Source organism: Narcine bancroftii, chromosome 9, assembly GCF_036971445.1.
Source record: "Narcine bancroftii isolate sNarBan1 chromosome 9, sNarBan1.hap1, whole genome shotgun sequence".
NCBI classification, from domain to species: domain Eukaryota; kingdom Metazoa; phylum Chordata; class Chondrichthyes; order Torpediniformes; family Narcinidae; genus Narcine; species Narcine bancroftii.
Genome location: NC_091477.1, coordinates 21,259,512 through 21,283,694, shown reverse-complemented (window position 1 = coordinate 21,283,694; position 24,183 = coordinate 21,259,512). Strand labels below are relative to the sequence as shown.

The following is a 24,183-nucleotide window of genomic DNA, read 5'->3' as shown; positions in this document are numbered from 1 at the left end:
CAGGTAAAAGTATCTTGGAGTTGTATTTGATGTCATGAATATACTCTGACAATAAATTTGATCTTGGGTAGATATTGGAAATGTGATCAGGGATGCAAAATTAACTGAGATCCAATTAGGATTTCAATGTTGGGTGTCAGAGTAGGGGCTGGGGTTAGATCTACAATCAAAATGTTTGAGAAAGGGTTGCAGTAAAGTGTACCTTAAGGTCACAATTCATACCTACTATCGTCTTTTATCAGAATACTTGCTCTGTATCTCTCATCACAGATGCTGAATATTTCCATCATTTTCCATTTTTATATATTTTTTTGTAGATTACTTTAGTTCTGATCAGTTCTTGAGGGCACACTGTACCTTCAAAAATGCAACACCCTCAGTACCAAGTTAAATCCACAGTTTCAAAAGTGTATTCAAATTCTGGGGAGAAGCTTCAATCTTTTTTTCACCAAGAGATAATAGTATTACACTAAACCAAGCTGAAACTTCCCGCCTCAATGCTTAATCTGAATCATGAACCGGGCCCGACCTGATTTTAATTTTCTCTAGTTCATGAATATCTTGTGTGGAAATCCTGTCATGCATTCCCACATCAGATATTAATGAACTAGAGAAGGGTAATTTATGGCTAAAAATATTAGATGGAATTTCCAGACTGATACAATTAAACCTGGAAATTTCTGCAATGTCATTAAATTCTAGAGAGGAATGGTTTTGATTTCTGGATTTTAGTAAAGTTGTGCATTAAGATATTGGTTGGTTATTTTAGTTCAGATTCTGCTTCTACCCTCTTAGTGGTTCTGATTTACCCATTTTACTGTAAACCTGTAAATTCCACAATTTAAACCAACAAACGATGCCATTGAGGATGGAACTTTATTGTGGATTACTGCATTTACTTTGGTCTTGTGATCCTGAGCTTGACGTCTCATCCTTCTTAACATCAAAAAGTTTAATGTATCATATATGTTGAACTTTGAGTGGGTGGGGAGGGGGTGTGAAGGAGGGAGGGAAGGGAGGGGGGAAAAGGGGAGAAAATGACACTATGTATATTCAAGAGGGAAATGTTTGTGTATTTTGGTCAGTGTGAAAAATAAATTTTTTTTTAAAAAGTACCAAGTTAGGTTTTTTCCTTTAAAATCTCAAATTGAAAACTGACTTCAGCAAGCAGTGCTTCAATCAAAATGGCATTGACATCCTTGAATTCGTGCATCAGGAGCAAACAGGTTATTATTGTAAGTAGAAGAAGCACCACCTCGGACACCACCAGCTGCATCTGTGGAAAAGCTTGAATTTCCACGTCATAACCTGCAAAACTGGTGTGGAGGAAAGTAATTGTCAAAGCCAAGGAATTGCACAGAAGGAGAACAAGAAATCTACATGAACTCTAATCAGAGAAGCATCGCCAAGTTTCTTGGACTGAACTCGTAACTGGCTTTAAATTCAACCTAATCAAGATATTGATCATTTTATGAGGTCATTGGAGAACTTTGTTTTTATTTAATTCCAAGGAGCTGGGGAATCAGTTTTCTTTCAGACAGGTATCACAGTCTGCACATTTACAGACACTCTGTTCTGCTTTGTGCCTAAAACATCAAATGAGCTTCATTCTATAATGCAGAAGGGTCGTGATTTGTTTTAATCAATCTCATTTTGTAAGGGAAGCAGAAGATGGATGCCTGTTGCTCTTTCATGTAAAATGCAGCTGTTTTCTGGAGTTGGCTTTTTGATTTGTTTTCTATTTGGTTGGGCATATCAAGAAAAAAAAATGAAATTATTTCAGTCAAATATGCATGCTACTGGTGGCTTAGGTTGTCATTATGTACTCCAGTCCCATATTCCAATATTTCTTTGCACTCTATGGATATGAATTTTGTTCTGAATTGCCTGATAATTCATTCTTGATATAGGACTCCTTGTAATTCAAAGCTGGAGCTAACTGTTAATCCTAAACTTGTTCTCTATCTTTACAATTTCACTATTCAGTGGAATTGAAATGATCTTTTACTTTAAATTTAAATTTTTTAAAATTTAAACATGCAGCACAGTGACAGGCCATTTCGGTCTACGAGCTGGTGTAGCCCAATTGACCTACAGCCCCGATATGTTTTGAATAGTAGGAGGAAACCGGAGCATCCCAAGGAAACCCACGCAGTCATGGGGAGGGCGTACAAACTCCTTACAGACACTGCTGGATTTGAACCCGAGTCCCAATCTGGTCCTGTAATAGTGTTGCACTCTGCTAATTGTGCCATCCTAATACCATGCCTAAAGAAATCTCTTGGTGCCTGCCACATTGACCACCGCCAGTGGGCTGATATCGCCTCAAACCGTGCATCTTGGCGCCTCACAGTTTGGCGGGCAGCAACCTCCTTTGAAGAAGACCGCAGAGCCCACCTCACTGACAAAAGGCAAAGGAGGAAAAACCCAACACCCAACCCCAACCCACCAATTTTCCCCTGCAACCGCTGCAACCGTGTCTGCCTGTCCCGCATCGGACTTGTCAGCCACAAACGAGCCTGCAGCTGACGTGGACTTTTACCCCCTCCATAAATCTTCGTCCGCGAAGCCAAGCCAAAGAATACCATGTGTATGACATATAGTATGAATGGTAATTTGTTGTACCTGACATTACTGTTCGTTATTTCTTCTTTCTTTGGCTTGGCTTCGCGGATGAAGATTTATGGAGGGGGTAAAAAGTCCACGTCAGCTGCAGGCTCGTTTGTGGCTGACCAGTCCGATGCGGGACAGGCAGACACGATTGCAGCGGTTGCAAGGGAAAATTGGTTGGTTGGGGTTGGGTGTTGGGTTTTTCCTCCTTTGCCTTTTGTCAGTGAGGTGGGCTCTGCGGTCTTCTTCAAAGGAGGCTGCTGCCCGCCAAACTGTGAGGCGCCAAGATGCACGGTTTGAGGCGTTATCAGCCCACTGGCGGTGGTCAATGTGGCAGGCACTAAGAGATTTCTTTAGGCAGTCCTTGTACCTTTTCTTTGGTGCACCTCTGTCACGGTGGCCAGTGGAGAGCTCGCCATATAATACGATCTTGGGAAGGCGATGGTCCTCCATTCTGGAGACGTTATTTAATGCATTTATTAAAGGATATTGGATTGTTTTATCTCTGATTATTTGCTTGTTCAATCAGCCACAGATGAGACTGCCATAGCATTCTTTGGCACTGGGATGACATTGGCTTCTTGAAGCAGGTGGGTACTTCGGCCTGTTGGGAAGAGAAAGGTTGAGGATGTCTGTGAATACAATTATCAGATGGTCTGCAGGGACTCCATTTGGTTCAGTGGTTATTTTTTTCGTTTTGGACTAATCCCACTGGGATACCAGACATAGAACTGATATTAAAGACCTGGAAACAAGAATGCTCTGTGGCATTTATTGTAAATTTGACGGGAGTGATAAAGGAGAGTACGTTTAAACCCAGATTGTTGAATACAAAAGGAATTAGGACCATAGATCCATAGAATATGACAGCACAAACAGCCCCTTTAGCCCTTCTAAGATCTGCTAAACTATTATTTTGCCTAGTCTCACTAAGATGCACCAAGTCCATATCACTCCATACCCCATCCATTCATATATCTATCCAAATTTAACTTACATGTTAAAATTGAGCCCACATTCATCACTTCAGCTTGTTCCACAGTCCCACCTCTCAATGAAAAGAAGTTCTACCTAATGTTCCTCTTAAACTCTCCCCTTTCACCCTAAACCCAATTCATATCCTCAATGGCAAAAGCCTACTTGCATTCACTCTATCTATATATCTCAATTTTTTTACACCTCTATCAAATCTCTTCTTATTCTTCTATGCTCCCTGAATAAAATCCTAACCTGTTTAATCTTTCATGGAACAGTACAGGCCATTCAGTTCACAATGTTGTGCTGACCTTTAGACCCTGCCTCCCACATAACCCTCCACTTTAAATTCCTCCAAATTCTTGACTAATAGTCTCTTGAAATTCACCAATGTCCCTGCTTTCACCACTGACCCAGATAGTGCATTCCACACACCAACCAGTCTCTAATATCTCCCCTGAACTTCTCACCCATTACCTTAGAGCCATGCCCTCTTGTATAGAGCAGTGATGCCCTGGGGAAGTGCTGCTGGTTGTCCATTCTTATCTATTCCTCTTAATATCTTGTATACATCTATTGTATCACCTCTCATCCTCTTTCTCTCCAAAGAGTAAAGCCCTATCTCCCTTAATCTCTGCTCATAAGGCATACTCCCTAAACCAGGTATTATCCTGGCAAGTCTCCTCTGCACCCTTTCCAATGCTTCCATGTCATTCCTATAATGAGAGAACTAGAACTGGATACAGTACTCCAACTGTGGTCTAACCTGAGTTTTGTAGAGCTGCAACATTTCCTTGCGAGCTCTTAAACTCAATCCCTCAACTTATGAAAGTTAACACCCCATAATCTTTCTTAACTACCCTGTCTACCTGTGAGGCAACTTTCAGGGATCTGTGGACATGGACCCCCAGATCCCTCTGCGCTTCCACACTACCAAATATCTTGGCATTAACTTTGTACTCTGCCTTGGAGTTTGTCCTTCCAAAGTGTACATCCTCGCTCTTCTCCAGATTGAGCTCCATCTGCCACTTCTCAACCCAGTTCTGCATCCTATCAATGTCACTCTGCAATCTTCTGCAATCCTTTACCCTACCTTCTACCCGCTCATCCAAGTCGTTAATAAAAATCTCGAAAAGCAGATGTCCCAGAACTGATCCTTGAAGGGCTCCACTAGACACAACCCTCCAATCTGAATGTATTCCTTCCTCCACATCCCTCTGCTTTCTACAGGCAAGCTAATTCTGATGCCAAGCTTTCCTGGATCCCATGCCTTCTGAGATACCGACTAAGCCTACCATGTGGAACCTTGTCAAGTACCTTACTAAAATCTACGTAGACCATATCCACCACACGACTCTCATCAATATGTCCGGTCACCTCCTCAACAAATTCTATCAGGCATGTGGGACATGATCCGCCCTTCACAAAGCAATGCTGACTGTCTGTGATCAGACCATGAATCTCTAAATGCCCATAGATCCTACCTCTAAGAATGCTTGCCCACCACAGATGTAAGGCTCACTGGTCTATAATTATCTTGACTTTCCCGACTATCTTTTTTGAACAAGGGGACAACATTTTCCACCCTCCAATCCTCCGTTCCATTCCCGTGGATAACGAGAACACAACAATCCTTGCCAGAGGCTCAGCAATCTCCTCTTTTGTCTCATGCAGCAGCCTGGGGAATATTCTATCAGCCACCAGGGACTTATTCATCCTAATGGATTGTAACTGCAATGATACATTCTCTATCTTAATATCAGCATGTTCTAGAACATTGGTTTGCAATCTTTTTTTTTCTTTCCACTTCCTTATCACCTTAAGTAATCCCTATGCCACTGGTGCTCCGTGATTAGTATGGGGTATATGAGTGGGGGAAAAAACACTTGAGAATCACTACTCTAGACCCAATTGTTACTGAAATATTTTGCTTGAAAAGAATTGTCATTGGTCCATTTTCTTTGGAGTTATGAAACTGTGCACTAAACAAGTCAATCAGGTGTGCTTAAAACAGTGGTTTTCAAACTTTTTCTTTCCTCTCATATACCATTTTAAGTAATTCCTTACTAATCACAGGGCACCTATGGAATAGGGAATACCTAAGGTGGTATGTGAGTATAAAGAAAAAGTTTGAAAACCAATGCTCCTGAACATTTATCCCACCCATATTGTCCTCACCATCATCAAGGTCCCTCTCCTTGGTGAATACAGGTAGTCCTCAACTTTACGATCTACGCGAGTTATGTCCACCGCACATGCATCTGAAATGTTTTTTTTAAAATGCTGTACATATAACCATATAACCGTTTACAGCACTGAAACAGGCCATGTCGGCCCTTCAAGTCAGTACCGGTTCACTTGAACAACTCCACTAGCTCCTCTGCAAACTCCTGACTTTATTGGGAAACTATGGGGAGGAGTTACCAGGTCAGAGCCGGGCCAACCAGAAGGTCCAGTGAGGTCCCCCACCTGCATTACCGTGTTCCACCACATTCACCCCTTCCTTTTTGGATTTAGTCCTGCGGGGTGGTGGTGCAATATCCATTGTCATTGTTTCTGTGTCTGATCATGCAGTCTATACCAGTTCACAGATTCAGACAGTCCGGTGACTTTATCTGCCGCTGCGATCGCCGCAGCACTGGCGGTGTCAACATCGGCTCCTCGATGACCTGTCTGGCGGGCTGAGTGTCCGGGGATTGAGCTGTGGCAGTGTGAACTGGTTCCAAGGTGGGGTGAGGAGGGAACATCATATGCTGAGATTCTTTATTAAAGGTTCATTTGTTGAAATTTTTTTTGAAAAATTGCTTTAATACCTCATTAAGACATGCAAATCTGACTTACGACTAATTCGAGTTATGACCTATTCTTCAGTCCCAATTATGGTTGTAATTTGAGGACTACCTGTACTAAAGAGAAGTATTCATTGAGGATTTCACCTACTTTCCACAGTCTCCAGGCACATTTTCCCACCTTTACCTCTAATTGGTCCCAGGGGTGCAGTACAAACATCAATTGACCCAGCACTGATTCCTGAGGCATACCACTGGCGACAGTCAACACTACCACTCTCTGGTTTCTCCCATAAAGCCAAAGTCAAATCCAGTTTATACCTTGCCATGAATCTGAATCTTCCTGACTAACTCCCATGAGGGACCTTGTCAATGTCCATGTAGATAATATCCACAACATTTCCATCATCAACTTTCCTAGTAACCTCCTCAAAAAATATTATTTGTTAAACACAACTTATCACACACAAAGCCATGTTGACTATCCCTAATCAGTCCCTGACAACCGAAATACTTGTATATTCGACCTCTCAAAACACCTTCCAATAATTTATCTACTGCTGATGTCAAGGCTACTGGCCTGTAATTTCCTGGGTTATTTTTGGAGCCTTTTTAAAACAATAGATTAACGTGAGCTACTCTCCAAACCTCAGACACCTCACCCATGACTAGGAACATTTTAAATATGTGTGTCAGACCTCCTAGAATTTCTGCACTAGAATCCCTCAAGGTCTAAAGGAATTCTTTGTCAGACCCTGATGATTTATCCAACCTTATTTGCTTTTAAGACATCAAGCACCTCTTTATCTTTAATCTGTACAAGTTCCATGAACTCACTGGTTGTTTGCTTTACATCCCTAGACTCTGTGCCAGTTTCCTGAGTAAATACAGATCCAAAAATCTATTTAAGATTTCCCTGTCTCTTCTTGCTCCTTACATAGCCAACCATTCTGATCTTCAAGAGGACCATTTTTGTCCCTTACTATCTTTTTTCTCCTAATATACCCGTAGAAACCCTTTGGATTGTCCTTCACCTTGTCTGCCAAAACAACCTCGTGTCTTCTATTAGACCTTCTGAATTCCTTCTCAATTTATTCCTGCATTTTTTACACTCCTCAAGGGCCTCATTTGCTCTTTGTTGCCTTTATTTACTATACGCTTCTCTTTTTCTCAACTTGATCCCAAGGTTTCTTCTTTCTGTTAACTTTGCCTTTAATCCTGACAAAAATATCATTCAAATTCTATGCTCTCAAAATTTTGTTTGAAGGACTTCTGTGTACCTCAGTATAACAATAATAGCAAAAGATTTTTGGTAGATCGATATATTGATTTAGAAAACTTGCCTGAACACAATTCACCAAATGTAAGCCATCCAGCCCTTTAACAGTATGGGAAAGTTTAAAAATCACCTACTATCATAACTTTGTTTCCTGTAACTGTTAATTATTGTCTTTACCATGCGAGCATGGTATGAATGATAAACAAAGGTGACGACTTGATGTTCAAAAGTATGTACAAAGTTATTGCATACATAAAGTCAATCTGTCATAGGTCAGGATAAGTGTCTGAATTTACCTCCAATATTTCCCGTGGGACAGGATAAAGTGATGAGGGCAATTTTGCAGGAGGATCCTCCATTTACAGAGATGTAAACTGTGGCATCCCTCGGAATGTGTTCTAAGCAATAAGCATTGACTAGTGATCTGAGAATAATCTCGTTATATCTGGAAAAAATTCAGTGTCTGCAAGATCTTTGCTATTTTCTGTTTTAAAAAAAAATCAGATATATAAGCATGGTAACAGGCCCTACTGGCCAATACCCCAATTAAACTACAATCATATTTTTGTTGTTGTTGCTTCTTGTATAAAGAAATAATGAAGGGACAGACTATCAAGCAAACACCTTTACTAAAGGCAGTAAGTTGTCATTAAATTGGAAAGAGTGGAAAAAGGATTCATGCGGATATTACTGGGACTGGAGGGCTTAAGGTGCAAGGACAGAATTGATAGGCCAGAACATTTTTTTTCCCCCAGGAGTTCACATAAGTGAGGGAAGCAACATAATTGTGTGCATAGATAAGATGAACAGTCCCAGTAGATTCCCAAGATAGTCTGAAAGAAGAGGGTGTAGGTTTTGGGTAGAAGGGATCTGAATAACTACTTTTTGATGCAGGGATGGTGTGTCTATGAAACGAGCTGCTAGAGAAAGGTACAATTGTGAAATTTAAGACATTGGAAACAGCTGCACAGGCAAAAAATTATTTGAGGTATAGGATCCACATGCATCCAAAAGGGACTCATTTTGATTGGCAACTTGTTTGGCATGGAGAGTTGATCTGAAGGACATGCTTCCATGCTGGAACAGCGAATAATTTTAAAACTATAACAGTAAAACTCCTGGTATCCGGCATCGATGGGGATTGGTAGAAGCTGGATAAATGTATTTTCTGGTTGCTTGAGACTTAATCTTACAATGTCTAACTAATACACGTGCATTAAGAATAAACAGTTTAAAAGATAAATATACGACACTGTACTTCTACTGAACAAACTTAACTTGCATGACTATATAAACCTTAAAGCATTTAATTTTATTTTCCGTCATATTCTTTGAAAGAATTTAACCGTTGCAGCATCTGCAGATTCTTCCCCTTCCACGGAGCTGCCTGAAAGAAACACAATAGCATTATAGATAATCAACCACCCCTCCCCCCCTCCTCCCCCTAGTTTACAGATAAAGTCTCTGACTAAGGCAACTCTTACTAATCAGGAATAAGGAGAGACTTTAAGAGAGTCACCCCAATGGTGAGTGGCATCAACCAGCTCTTCATCCTGGGCGATGTCATTTTATTCAAACACAACTTTTTTCAAAGTTTATTCAAATAGCTGCTATGAACAAAGCACGACCTAGGCCCTCCGCTGGCTGAATATTCACTCCCATCTTCACCCAAGGTTTATGCGTTACTTCAGAGAACATTTACTTTTACAATTTTAAACTTGCATATATTGCCTATTACTTTATTCTTATTTATTTTCATTTTTTTTAATTTAGTTCCTCAGTTTTTTTTTTTGCTGGTTGCTTGAGGCTGCCAGTGGCTTGAATTCCAGATACTAGGGTTTTTACTGTATTTCTACTGAAATGCATAACCTCACTGTCTTCCATTAGGAAACTCATTGGATTATCTGTATTCTCTTGAAGCCTTTCTGCATCCATGTCATGACCCATTTAATTTGCTGACATTAGTAAACATGGAAAGATAACATTTGGCAAATGATCAGTACAGATTGTAAATTCTTGGGACCCTGTGGTTTGCACTGTCACACTTGGCAACCAGATAAGGACATTTTATTCATATTTTTGTTGTGTTACAGTGGTGATTTGCCAGATATACTAATGAAAACAAATGGGTTTCTTTTTCTGGCTTTGGAGAGTACTGATATATTCCTCAAACAGCATCTTTACCATATGTTAAACAAAATCTTGCTCAGTCAGAATTTTTGCAATGTTTATTTTGTTTTATGGTATATTGAAAAGGAATGATTTGGTCTCCATCATGTATTCCACAAGATCATTTATTGTAGGACCACCCACAAATTGGAGGAACAACACCTTATTTTCCATCTGGGCACTGTCCAACCAGATGGCATTAACACTGACTTTTTTGGTTTCAGCTAACCTGCTTCCTCTTCCCTATTCTCCCCCTCCCCTTCCTTTCCCCTTTCCAGTTCTCCCAACCCTTCACCTAGCCATCCCTACTCCCCTGCCTTGATGAAGAACTTGAGCCTGAAACATCCATTTGTATTTTTATCTTTGCTATATAAAGGACACTTCTTGACCTGCTGAGGTCCTCCAACTTTGTGTGATTTTAATTTATTGTAGGTTGCTGGTTTAAGTTAGCATCCATCTATTTGCTACCATGGATACAGAAATAGCCTTGAGAATGTGAGATTTAGATAGATGTTAAATGACAGACCAGTGATCACTCTGAGATCAGTCCAAAAATCAATTGCCTTCACTAAATAATGTCCTCAGGTAAAAACAAAATCCTCCTTTTGCCAGTTTTACAGGTGGTAGCAGACAACCTTTCTGGGATATGCTTTAGTATAACTACACCTTGATATTTTGGCTGTATTGTTAGGGAAAAAAAAACACATTCCTTGTGTTTCTAGCTAATTGCACTCTTGAACTACACTGCACCTGACTAGTCAATGAAAATGTCAGGAAGAAAAGTAGAACAGTGGACTGGAATTAAGTAGATTTTGGAATGAAAAAGGATGAGTGAGCGAAGGTGAAGTAGCAGAAAAAATGGCAATATGCCCTTAAAGTCAACAATTGGGTGCTTTTTATCAACATATTTTGCTGAAATATGGATTAAGTACATTTATTGTTAATATTTTTAGAATCCATGGATAAATAATTTAAAAATCAAATAACATTAAACAGGGCCTAAAAAACCTAATGGGGAAATAGTAACGTTATTTAAAAGAGGAAGGTTAGAGTCATAAGGAAGCCCAGATAATGAGGAAAAGCTGTCAAATGGAATTGTAAAATGTAATAACACTGGATTAGCTAAAAGGAGGTTGTTAAAGTATGGTATGTCTTCTGAGAAAACAGTACAGAAAGTTTGTAGATAATTGTCAAAATAGAAAAGCTACTTCATAAGAGATTTTATTAAATTCATTTTCTTTGGAATAAAAGTGATTCATAAAGTTGTTATTACTAAGGTATCCAATATTATAACTGATAACAGTTTTGGCATTAAGGAAAGGATGAAAAATTTGCATCCAGGAACTTTAATACAATGAAGAATATTGAGACATATCTTGAACATTAAGTGCTTTTGGAAGCTCATTCATTAATCTGTTCAAATTATCCATTACATTTATTTTTCCAAAAGGACCTGATTTATTCTGTAAAAATGCTTTGTAGTAATTATATTAAAATATTATCACATAACTTGTTTAGGCTAATTTAAATATTTATATTCCCTGATGAAACTTGCGTTAATCACCATGTAGAATACCACTATTTTTAAAAAAATATCTGGAGTTTGAAACATTAAATCCCTGTTTTTTTTTCAAGATGCTACATGCATACAATTTGATGTTACCTGATGAAGATCTTGCTCACAAACATTTCCAGGCAAAATATCCCGAATGGCGTTGGCATGTCTGGCTGTGGTGCACGGTAGTGCACCTGATTTTTTTCCCCCACCCCCTCCAATGTTAGATTCACACTAAAGTTGTGCACTGTCTATCTCAACACATGTCAGTAAAAATTGGAATTTCTGTGTGGAACCTTTGACCTTTGTCACTAACAATAAGGAGTCTATCATGCTACTTTGTGGCATTTATCTATATTTAAAGTGACAGTCTGCTGACTTTAGGAGAATGAAAAAAATCAGAAATAGAACTAGGAATAGGGCATAAAGCCCCTATTGGCTACTCAATTATTCAACAATTTAAGGTTATTCTTTTGTGCCAGACACACTATCCCGCACTGGTTACATATCCCTTGATTCAGATTTCAGATTAATTGTCAGAGTACATCACATACAACCCTGAGATTCTTTTTTTTCTGTGCATGATGCAGAATTATCACTTATTGGCAATGCAAAAAAGAACTGTTCACAAATGTACACATATAAACAAATTTTAAAATGTAAATAAACTGACTGTGCTATGCAAAGAGGAAAACAATCAACAAAGTGCACAAGTAAAAGCCCTTAAATGAGTCCCTGAATGCAGTTGTCAATAGCAGCTGTTCCACAACCTGAGGTGTGAGTCTTGTGGCACCTGTACCTCTTTCCTGATGGCAGCTGAGAGAACCAAGCATGTGCCGGGTGGTGTGGATCCTTGAAGATTGTTGCCGCTCTCCGATGGCAGTGTTCCCCGTATATGTTCTCAATGATGGGAAAGGGTTTGCCTGTGATGTCCTGGGCTGTGTCTACTTCCTTTTGAGGGACTCTATGCTCAGGGGTATTGGTATCCCCATACCAGATTGCGATGCCACCAGTCAGCTCATTTTCCACCACACGTCTTTAGAATTTTTCCAGGATTTCCGATGTCATACCAAATCTCCGCAAGCTCCTAAAGAGGTAGAGGTGCTGATGTGCTTTCTTCACATCACCTGTCACCATATTCCTGCCGCACCATTCAATAAATGTCTCACAGATCTGCCCAAGGCACAACTCCTAATCTGTGCCTGTTCCACAAAAACCTTAATTTCATGGTTTTTCATTAATTAATCGAACTCCTCTTTAAATACTTCTAGAAATCTACTTCCATAACCACCTCTATGAGAGGAAATGTCGATGGACCTCAGTTTTAAAGTGTGGTATGTCTTCTGATAAAACATGAAGGAAACATTTCTGATGTCACATCAAACCTCTACAAACTGCTGAGCAAGAACAGGTGCTGAGATGCATTCTCCTGAGGAAGAACAGGTTCTGATATGCATTCTCCTGAGGAAGAACAGGTGCTGCCATGTTTTCTTCATGATGCCAATACTATGTTGGGTCCATGATATATCCTCTGTGATATTGACTCCCAAGAACTAAAATGTGCTCACTTTCTCCACATCTGGTCTCCCAATGATCAATGGACTGACACACCTCTGGTTTTCCCTTCCTAAATTCAACAATCAGCTCCTCGGTTTTAGTGACATCAAGTGCGAGGTTAGTTTTGATAGCCTTGGAATGCTAAAGATCACCAACCACATGGTTAAAAAAAAATCTTTCTTATCTCAGCCCTGAATGGTTGACTGTTTATTTTGTGATCCATGACTCTGGGCACACCAACATGGGAAATTAATATCTTGCATTTACCTTGTCAAACCTGTTCTTAATTCTTCTAAAATCCAAAGAGTAGGGGTTCAGTTTGCTGAATGTCTCCTCATTCCACTCTCTTCCTGCACCCTTGGAACCAATCTGAAGAACATGTGTTGAACCCTCCTGATGAAAATATCATTCCTTAGCTAGGGACATCTAATCTGTCCAAAATATCCCTATTTTCAGAACATGTAGTCATAAATGAGTATAATCTAATTTCCCTCCTGGACCTGAGGCTACAAGGCATCCAAAACAAGGAAATAAATATTCCAGGCCATTTGATATTTTGGAAGGTCAGGCATAGAAGACAAAGGAAATGGCAGAGCACTATTAAAAATCAATGACATCAGAATAATGATTCAAAAGGGCTTTGGCTCAGCAGGACATGATAAAGTATTGGATTAATTTTGTGTGGAAGCTCAGGGAAAGCCGGTGACAAAAATCTTTCTTAAGAGTTGTTAATACTTCTACCAGTAGTAGTTTTGTAGCAAATTATGCAAATGTGAAAATTAGCAGTGTGTAACATGGGAATTAATGTAAACGCAAGGAACTTTACATGCAGACTGGACAAATCATTTTAGTAATACAAAGGATGAGTTCTGAGAACATCTACAATATGGATTTCTAGAATGGTATGTTGAAGAACTAATGAAAGAACGGATTCTTTTAAAACTAATTCATGCAATGAGAAAGGTTTCAAGATAATCCACTTAGCGACACAATGCCCTCAGTAATGTTTGGGACAAAGACACTTTTTTCCTTTATTTACCTCTGTGCTCCACAGTTTTAAATTCATCATCAAACAATCAACATGTGATTAAACTGCTCATTCCAGATTTTATTAAAGGATATTTGTATACATTTTGGTTTGACCATGTAGAAATTACAACACCTTTTATACATAGTTCCCCCATTTCAGGGCACCATAATATTAGGGACATTTGGTTTCTCAAGTGTTTGTGATTACTCAGGTACCACCTTTGAGTCTGTAGTTCCTATTTTTCAACATGAAGACTGGAGTTGTGCCAATGAAAGTCAAAGAAGCCATTATGAGGCTGAAAAACAAAATAAAATATTAAGAGACATCACACAAACCATTTAGATGACCAAAACCAACTGTTTAGGACATCAATAAGAAGAAAGAGCATACTGGTGAATTCAGTAGTTGCAAAGGAACTGGTATCCCAAGGAAGATCTCCTCTGCAGATAACAGTTCCCATCATAATGAAGAAAGATTACCAGGCACTTGTCCGACAGATCAGAAATACCCTTCAGGAGGCAGGTGTGGATGTGCAGAAGAACAGAGAAACAGAGAGACGACACTGCAAGATTCAAACCACTAGTTAACCACAGAAACAGGATGACCAGATTACTGTTTGTCAAGAAGTATTTAAAAGATCCTGCAGACTGGAAAAAGGTCTTGTACATAGATGAGGCCAAGATTAGTCTGTATCAAAGTGATAGCAAGAGCAAAGTGTGGAGGCGTAAAAGAACTGTTCAAGATCCAAACCATACCACCACTTCTGTGAAACGTGGTGGGGGGGTGTTATGGCCTAGGTATGTATGACTGCCATAGGTACATATGATGTAACTGCTGATGGAGTAGCAAAATGAATTCTGAGGTGCACAAAAACATTCTGACTGCTTAAGTTCAACCAAATGCCTCCAAACTTATTGGACGGTGTTTCATCCTACAGCAAGACAATGATCTAAAGCAACATCAGAGTTTATCAAAACTAAATACTGGAAAATTCTTGAATGGCCAAGTCAGTCGCCTGATCTAAATTCAATTGAGCATGCCTTGCATATGCTGAAGAGAAAACTTAAGGGGACAAGCCCCTGAAACAACCAGGAGCTTAAGATGGCGGCAGTAGAGGCCTGGCAGAGCATCACCAAAAAAGATATTCAACACCTCATGATGTCTATGAATTACAGACTTCAAGCAGTCATTGCATGCAAGGATATGCAACAAAATATTAAACAAGCCTTCTTTAATATTGCTATGCCCCAAATATTATGGTCCCCTGAAATGAGGGGACTATGTTTAAGAAGTGCTGTAATTTCTACATAGTCAAACCAAAATGTATACAAATAACCTTGAATAAAATCTGGAATGTGTACTTTAATCACATGTGGATTATTTGATGACAAATTTAAAACTGTTGAGCACATTGGCAAATAAAAGAATAAAGTGTCCTTGTCCCAAACATCATGGAGGGCATCTAGGAAAGTGTGGCCATAACATTATAACATTTTACATTCAGTTTGAAAATGACTTCAGGTTCTCAACCTGAGGTCAGTGTTTTGAATCTTATATAAAAAAAATGACAATTTGAGATATAGGTTGGTTGTGGCATATTGAGAAATTACACAAAGGAGTATGGAGAGGCAATAGTTAAAATTTAAGAATTTAATGCAGCACGTGGTTCTTTTAAGTCGCCAAGACATTATAGGCAAAGTAGTCTATGGATTATAGTACAAATTAAAGTTAGAATGAAATCTAAGGAAAAGGCTTATAAAATGTCCTGAAAAGCCTGGATTTATGAAAGGAAAATCATATTTTGTCTTTTTGATAGATCTAGTTGGCTAAATGAGGGAAAATAGTGAATGTGTGTATTTAATATTCAGAAGGCTTTTTTGATGATGTTCCATACAGGAGGTTGGTGAACCAAGGTTAGCACATGTGATTTTGGAAGTAATATATATATGCATGGAATGAGAGCTGGGTAGCAAATAGAATCAATGGTAGGTTGCAATTAATGGGCAACTACAGGGATTTGCCGTTAGGTTTCAGTTATTCACAGTCTATGGCAATGATTTGGCTGAAAGGAACAAATGCAACATTTTCAAGTTACTGATGTCTCAAAAATAAATAGGAAATCGTGTAGTAGTAATGATACAGATGTTTCTATAGAATATTGATGTTAAATTATGAGAAATTGAGAGCTATCCAAGTTTAAATGGATATGTATCCGCGTTCATTAGTCTCTGGAAGTTAATGTTCAGGTGCAGCAGACAAATAAAAAAGAAAATGGTAAGTTGCCATTCATTGCTTGGGCATTTGAGTTCATGAACCAAGACATATTACCACAAATATGTAGAGACCTGAGAGACCACACCAGGAGTGATGTACGAGATTTTGTTCTCTATTTTAAAAAAGAATATACTTGTTGTAAAGTTGTGCAAGAGAAGATTCATCAAATTAGTCCCTGGAATAATGAGTCTGCCACATGAGGTGGCTTCCCTCTGGAGTGTCGAAAAAAAGGGGATACCTTGTTAAAATAGACTAAATTCTTGGAAAGCTCAACAGGATAGATCATCATTATGGCCCATCCCTTCACAAGTGAAGATGAACATGGTGCCTTGTAGCTCTTCTGTCCTCACAGAACTTTTGTTCTGTTTTCCATGGAGCTTTAGGCACTATGTGCTGGGGCAAGGACTTGGAGGCGAGTGCTTGCCTAGGACAGACGCCTCCCTCTGGGTCCCACGCAACTGGGCCTGGCGGAGTGCGAGGCACGAGTGATGTGGGATTGCCCCGCAGTGGTCCGTTCCAAGACTGTGCTCACTAGCCTTTGTCCTTACGGATCTTTCGTCCATCGAGTTTGCTGCTGCAGACCGCTAGGGAAACTGTCTCCCAGGCTCTGTCACAGCTGCCAGCCCCTGCTGCCAGACTGACATATGCTATTTGCCGATAGCTGGGGCCCTTTCCAGGTACCGATGGCTGGGCTAGCCGAGCCCGGGGATTTGAAATCAGAGTTACCTTCTCCTCGTCTTTGCAAAACCTGCAAAGATAGATAGGGACAGGGATTTTCCTTGGTGAATGTCTGGAACTTAAGGTTATAGTTTCAAAATAAAGAGATAGGCCATTTAGGACCTGGATGAGAAATTCCTTCACTCACTAGGCAATACATGCTTAGAATTCTTCACCTTAGAGAATGGTAAAGGTTTAGTCATTGATTGCATTGAAATGACAGAGATGGATAGATTTTTCATTATTAGACAAATTAAGGGATAAGGTGCTGACGTAAGAGATGATTCTTGTTGAATGGTGGAGCAAACTCAAGGGGCCATGTGGTCTCCATTTCTTCTAATTTCTTATTTTCTCACCTCCTGAAGTTGAGATGCCATTGCATGTATCAATCTGAGAGTGTCTTCCACCACATACAAGCAGATGTGTGCTACAGCTGGTATGTAAGGGACATATGAATACAAAAATTAACAGTGGTCAGTAGGTCAATAAGCCCCAAGCCTGCTCTGCTGATTAAAAACAAATCATGATTGTATCTTCAACTCTCTATTTCTGTCTACCTGTAAGAACTTTTCACCCTTTCTTATCAAGAATCTATTTATCTTTGCCTTACAATATTTAAGACTCTGCTTCCACCATCGAAAAAGAAAGTTTTAACCTAGCATTCAGAGAAAAAGAAATACTGCCTCATTTCACTCTTAAAAGGATGATCTGTGGCGGAGCACATCCGCATGGCGAACCGGCCCTGCTTGTATCGCCACGTGGCGGGGCAGCCATGGGGAAATGGTGTCGTCAGAGGTTTCTCTCTGACTTCAGCATCCCTTTAAAGGCAGCATGAGCTCAGTCACCTGGTGCATTGTGATGTCATAATCGCTGCCCAGGGTGCACAGATCCACAAATTTGAGATCCTAAAACTCTAAATTCTCTTCAAAGAGGAAATATAGTCTCAGCATCAAAAACCCTCAAGATCTAATGAGTTTCAATTGTGTCCAAAACAACTTTGGATGCAGCAGCCCAATCTTTTACAATTCCAGCAAGATAACATACCCATTCCAGACATTAGCCCAGGAGGAGCAGAAAGGAGGTCGAGAGCCTGAGTTCCATGATGCAGAGGCTAAAGAGCATTGAAGCTAGTGGGAAAAGAAGCCTCGATGTAAATGTCCCTGCTCCACATCAACTGTTTCACCACCTCACTGAGTAGACAAGAGAAATATGGACAGCATTTTCTGATGGAGAGACACCTCACCTAAATTTAAACATACAGCAAGGTAACAGGCTCCTTTGGCCCATGAGTCCTGCCGCCCAATTACACCCAGTTGACCTACAACCCCCGATAAGTATTTGAACAGTGGGAGGAAACCGGAGCCCCTTGAGAAAATCCATGCAGACATGGGGAGATCATACAAACTCCTTACAGACAGCACAGGATTCAAACCCCTGTCCCGATCGCTGGTGCTGTAAGGGTGTTACACTAACTTCGACACTAACTATGCCATACTTAAGGAACCTCTTAAATCATATCACCTCATGGAAGACAAGTGACCACCAACATAATACACTAGTAATTAGACAAGGAACTTGGATAAATAAGAATCACTCCCTGCACTGCTGATTACACATGAATGCGTAAATTCCATTTTATTAAATAGTTTGCTACAGTTCTTTTTTCCTGATGACTGATATCCCATGTAAAGAAGTCAGATCTCTCCATAAAGTATACATTCCTGTGAGGATCTCTACTCTGTAAATGCATCTGTAGATCATCCTGGAAAGAAGCTTCTTTCTATGCCACTGTTAAATATGTTCAACATAACTCAAACTTCCCCAACAATGGACTTTATTCCCAAAAAAAGCAAATCCTGTTGTTTCAATCTCATATTTTCAATGTTCATAATTGGCATTCCATGGAATTTTCACCATTATTTGTAGTTATATCACTGAATTAGTGGAGGTTTTGCACAATTCTGCTCATCAATTAAAGCTGGTCAAGTTAATATTCACAACCAACAAGGTAAGACTACAATCCACTAAAGAAATACAATCTGAACAGCAACACTAGCATGACCAATGTCTCAAATAGTATTCATTCTGTGTTCTTGAATTATGAACTGAGAAATGTGACTCTAAAACCTTTATCAGCTAACAAAATCAATACACTCAATTGATAAATGGCTTTCCCTCCAGCAGAGTTGGCAAAGCTCTTAGCTGGATCTGCATCTTTTCCTGTGCTTAGCGTCATGGAGTCTTGCAGCACAGAAATAAACCCTTTGGTCCATCACGTCCATGCCATCCATCAAGTACCTGTCTATATTGATCCATTTTCCAGCACTGGGTCTGGAGTCTTCAATGTCATTTTTTTGTCAGGAGTTCATCTAAAAACTTCTTAACTGTGAGAGTATCTCCCTCGATCATCTCCTTAGGCAGTTTGCTCCAGATTGCGTATACTCTCTGGGTGAAATATTTCTTCCTTGACTCCTCTGAAAATCTCCTATGCCTTACCTCAGTGGTTTTCAAACTTTTTCTTTCCACTCACATACCACCTTAAGTAATCCCTATGCCACAGGTGCTCTGTAATTAGTAAGGGATTACTTAAGGTGGCATGTGAATGGAAAGAAAAAGTTTGAAAACCACTGCCTTACCTTAAACCTATACTGATTTGTTATTGACAGCTTACATTGACAGGGATATGCACGTAGTCTTCGTTGCTAAATGCATGAAAGTGATAACACAGGTAGACGGTTGTGAATTCCATGATGGTAGTGTCGCTGGTAGATATGGTGGTAAGAAGGCATTTGGCATGTTTGCCTTCATCAGTCAGGGCAATAAAATAGAGGAGCAGGGACAACATGAGACTGATGAGACTGCATTTAGATTATTATGTGTAGTTTGGTCACCATGAAATACTATTAAAACAAAAAGAATGAAGAATATGGGAGCAATTCTTGGGAGACCCAATCTCGAAGGATCTTTCCAGAACCCACCACACTCATGGCATTGTTAAGAAAATACATCAGCACCTCTACTTCTTCAGGAGTTTGCAGAGGTTTGGTATGACATCAGAAACCCTGGCAAATTTCTACAGAGGTGTGGTGGAAAGAGTGCTGACCGGCTGCAATCACCAATACCCCTGAAAATAAAGCTCTCCAAAAGGGGAGTGGATGGCCTCTTCCTTTGATAACCAAAGGAGTCGGTGGAACCTGCCGCCATGAAGTTCAACCCATTTGTAACGTCTTCCCGGAGGAAGAACCGCAAGAGACACTTCAATGCACCATCTCACGTCCGCAAGAAAATCATGTCCTCGCCGCTGTCTAAAGAGTTGAGGTAAAAAATACAATGTTTGTTCAATGCCCATACACAAGGATGATGAGGTTCAGGTCATCAGAGGTCATTACAAGGGTCAGCAGATTGGCAAAGTTGTCCAAGTATACAGGAAGAAGTATGTCATCTCCATTGAGTGTGTGCAGCGTGAAAAAGCCAATGGTACCACAGTTCATGTTGGCATTCATCCCAGCAAGGTCATGATTACTAGGCTCAAGCTGGATAAGGATCGAAAGAAGATCCTGGAACGCAAAGCTAAATCTCACCAAGTTGGTAAGAATAAGGGGAAATACAAGCAAGAATCCATTGAAAAAATGCAGGAGAAATTTTTATGTTCTGTCTCAATTACTTTAAATAAAAACTCCGGGGTAAAAACAAACAAAAGGGAGTGGATGCAACCCATGACAAAACCCCCTCCCCTCCAACAGGGAAAACATCTATAGGGAACACTGCCATCAGAGAGAAGCAGCTATCATCAAGGATCCACATTACCCAGCACACACTCTGTTCTCACGCCACCATCAGGAAAGACTCACACCACCCCTCCAGGATCAGACTCCTCAACAATAGGAATATACAAGGTTAAGAGAGAACCTTTTAGAGATTTATAACACAATCTACATAGATAATATAAATAATCATTGCCCTTTCCCAGGGTAGGAGAACTTAAAATTAGCACGTTTAAGGTGAGAGGGGAAAACATTTAAAGGGACCTGAATGGTGCTTACTTCATACAGAAAGTGTACTGAGCTGTCGGGGAACTGGTAGAACTGGAGACAATTGTAACATTCAAAAGATATTTAGACAGGTGTGTGGATAGGGAAAGTTTAGAAGGATATGGGCCAAATAAAGACAAATGGGACCCATATGGCCAAGGTGAGCCAAAGGGTCCTTTTCTGTGCTGTAATATTCTATGACACCATTACCTCTGTTGTGGAGAAATGTTTCTCATTTTTTTCTGTACCTGTGATCCTCAAGTTGTTATATAAAGATGTGTACTACAATCTTGTTCTTCTATTCTATGCCCCATCTCAGGAAGGCAAGTATTACGTATACCTTCTTAATCATCTTACCTACCTCTGCAGCTACATTTTGAAATCTTCAAACAGATACACAGTAAAAGCCCTGTTACATGGAATTCAAGCAACCAGTAGCCTCAAACAACTAGCAAAAGAAAAAACACGGAAAATAAATAGGTAAAAAATACAAATGTTTAAAATTGGTGCCCCTTGAGGTTGGTTCATCAATCATGCAACACGCAATCTCAAGCAACCACAAACTTCACTTATCTGGCATTTACCAATTCTGCTAGGTGCTGGACACTGGGGGTTTTACTGTATAAGGGTCTCTCTTTTACACAGTTCTTTTTACAGTCTTTTTACAGATGTATCCCAATCTTTTGAGACTATTGAAATGCATTTTTAGGATTAAATTCCACATCCCACTGTTCTGTCCATCTGAGCTAATCATTAATCTGTAGTCAAAGAGCTCTCCTGGACACCCTCCTATCTCAATTACCATGTAATTTGTATACATCTCTGTGAGTTGGCCTCATAGCTACTGTACTTCTTTATCTCCTGTTGACTATTTAGAGGTCTAGAGAACACTCACAACCAAGTGATGTTCCCTTTTTTTTGGTTTCTAAACTAAGTTACATTTGAAAAATCTTCAAGAATAATCTCTCTCCCTCTTTGATTAATAGTGTAATGGCATCTCCTCTTTCACATCCCCACATGCTTGAAAAGTTTATGCCTTGAACTATTGACTTGCTAGTTCTGCCCATTTTTCAATCATTTATCTTTGAGAGCAACGTAAATGTCAAACATCCGGGTGTTTATTATCATCCTCAGGTCCTTTGCCTTACTTGTTTGACTCCTTTCATTAAAATAGGGTCAAGACCACCTTGAATTCCTTCCACGCGCCTTTTCATGTTTGTGTGTTCCCTGCCTACTGGGATGACTGAGTTTTCCTGAATTGTCTCTTCCTCATCCTGTGCTATAATACTTTATGTCCTATTCCACAATTAAATTAGTTTAAACCCTCCTCATCAGCATTAGAAAGATAGCATGGGCCATTCTAGATCTGGGATAATTAGGACCCATCCATCTTGTACAGCACCATCTTTTCAGTGATGCATTTATGTGATCCATCCATCCATTCCTATGCTCGTTGGCACATGGTACAAGAAGCAAACAAAAGATCATATCCTGCTTTTTAAATCTTGATCTTGCTTTTTAATTCCTAAATTCAAAACTTTGGAGCTCATCCCTCTTTTTAACTCTCTTACACCAATGTATATCATGATCTCTGGCTGTTTACCTTCTATCTTTAGCATCTCCTGCTAATGTTCGGCGCCACCCCTGACCCAGGCTCCAGGGAGGTAACACAATTCTGGATTCACATTGACGTAATTGAAACACTTATCTTTCCCTCTTGTAACAGAGTCTCCTGTCATTGTTGTCCTTTGACATTTGCTCCTAAGTTACTGTGCAGCTGAGCTACCCTAAGTACTGTAATCTTGGCTTTAGCTGCCTTCTTCAGAAGAACATTCACCTCCACTATTTTCCACAATAGAGAAATGGTTCTGCGGTGAGAAGCAGTCGAAGGTTTCCCTGATGACTTTCCTGCCTCCCTTCCCCTTCTGACTGTTTCCTTGGATTGCAGAGTTATCCATGTAATGCAGCTTTGCAAATGCACTGTAATACCTTTAGCAGGTGTTCAAAATTCAGCAAACAGGTCAAATTGTGGAGGTTCCTTGTCATCCAAATTACACGGAGGACACATGCTGCAGGTTAAGAAGATTACACATGCTTCTGCAATCTTGATCCAATTGAGGGCATGCTGCTCATCGCCATTGGAGTAACAGTTAGTTAAATTATGACTCGTGGCAGAAATATGTCAGCCATATGGGAGATTGTCAATACACTGACGTTATGTGCAAAAATGGAATGATTTGTGCATTTTTACCACTGTTAACCACATTATCCATGTAATTTCAGGAATTACAGCTGGAGGCTTAAAAGTGCTGGCTCCCCACTGGGTCTGCAGCAGGATGATCTATTGTGAAGTGCATATAGTTTGAATCATTTAGTCATAAACCAGCTGGTCACCGATGTAATGGAATCCCTTTGGTTCTGGTGCAAGTAAGAGCTCATATTTCCTATCCATAATATCAGCGCTTGCACCAATCTTGCCTACAGCTCTCGCAAGTGATAACAAAATATAATGAGAGTACTGTGATTTCCATTAAATAATGATCAGCAAATAGAGAGATACTGCAAATATATCCCGTTCATCCTGAACATAGCCCAATACATATATCTCAGGGCTGCTTTGGGATAGAAGGCATGACACTGTTGATAATGCAACTCAAATAGGATGATAAACTGAAATAACAGAGATTCTATTTACTTGTTCTGGTATTTTGGTAAATAATCCCATGTTTTTTTCTTCGAACTGCAGAGATTCCTCCTGTGCACTGGACAACATTTCTTTCCAACTATCACCATCACCAAAACGGAATTACTTGGCACGCCTGTTATTCAAGGGTTTTGCCACTTATAAAACAGGTGCAGTATTCGTCTTTGTAATAACATTTGTGCCTCAAATTAAAGGATGTGTGAACATTAAAACAAGATAATATTGAATTTAGATAAATGGATGTTTGACTAAGCGAATCAAAAAAACCTGTTTCTGTGACCCTTTGATGACTCTGTCTAATTGATACCTTCTTAAGTTTTTTTGGGATTTTTTTCATGCAATTCAATAACACAAATATCAATATAAATCTAACCCGCTGATAGGGCTGGGCTAGATGCCTGCATAATACTCCATTTAGCTTTATGCTCCCTGCAATTCAATGATAGTCCATAATGCATTGAGAACCAAAAGGAATATGGAGGATATTTTAAAA

At 39.7% G+C, this 24,183-nt stretch overlaps 1 protein-coding gene, 1 long non-coding RNA gene and 1 pseudogene across 40 annotated transcripts in view; 2 read left to right on the top strand and 1 right to left on the bottom strand.

Moving 5' to 3' along the window:
* LOC138743264 (follistatin-related protein 5-like) overlaps positions 1–24,183 on the top strand; it is a 795,256-nt gene that overhangs the window by 296,046 nt on the left and 475,027 nt on the right. For 23 of the 38 annotated variants that reach the window (XR_011344764.1, XM_069898295.1, XM_069898291.1 and 20 more), the window contains 4 exons: positions 3,140–3,200; positions 12,649–13,051; positions 23,270–23,413; positions 23,733–23,839. The gene's annotated coding sequence lies outside the window, so the exon portion shown is untranslated. Of the gene's footprint in view, positions 1–3,139; positions 3,201–12,648; positions 13,052–17,865; positions 18,221–18,881; positions 18,964–21,317; positions 21,467–23,269; positions 23,414–23,732; positions 23,840–24,183 lie in introns of those variants that run through there. The other 15 variants (XM_069898304.1, XM_069898296.1, XM_069898314.1 and 12 more) reach the window with 15 other exon arrangements.
* On the bottom strand, positions 8,969–17,738 carry LOC138743268 (uncharacterized). Of its 2 annotated transcripts, XR_011344768.1 has the most exons (4): positions 17,513–17,738; positions 17,312–17,388; positions 13,202–13,327; positions 8,974–9,040 (listed from the first exon to the last, which is right to left on the bottom strand). It is a non-coding gene; the product is annotated as an uncharacterized lncRNA (long non-coding RNA). The 2 variants fall into 2 exon arrangements; XR_011344769.1 differs by lacking the exon at positions 13,202–13,327 and having other exon boundaries at positions 8,969–9,040.
* LOC138742844 (large ribosomal subunit protein uL24-like) lies at positions 20,098–20,728 on the top strand (annotated as a pseudogene).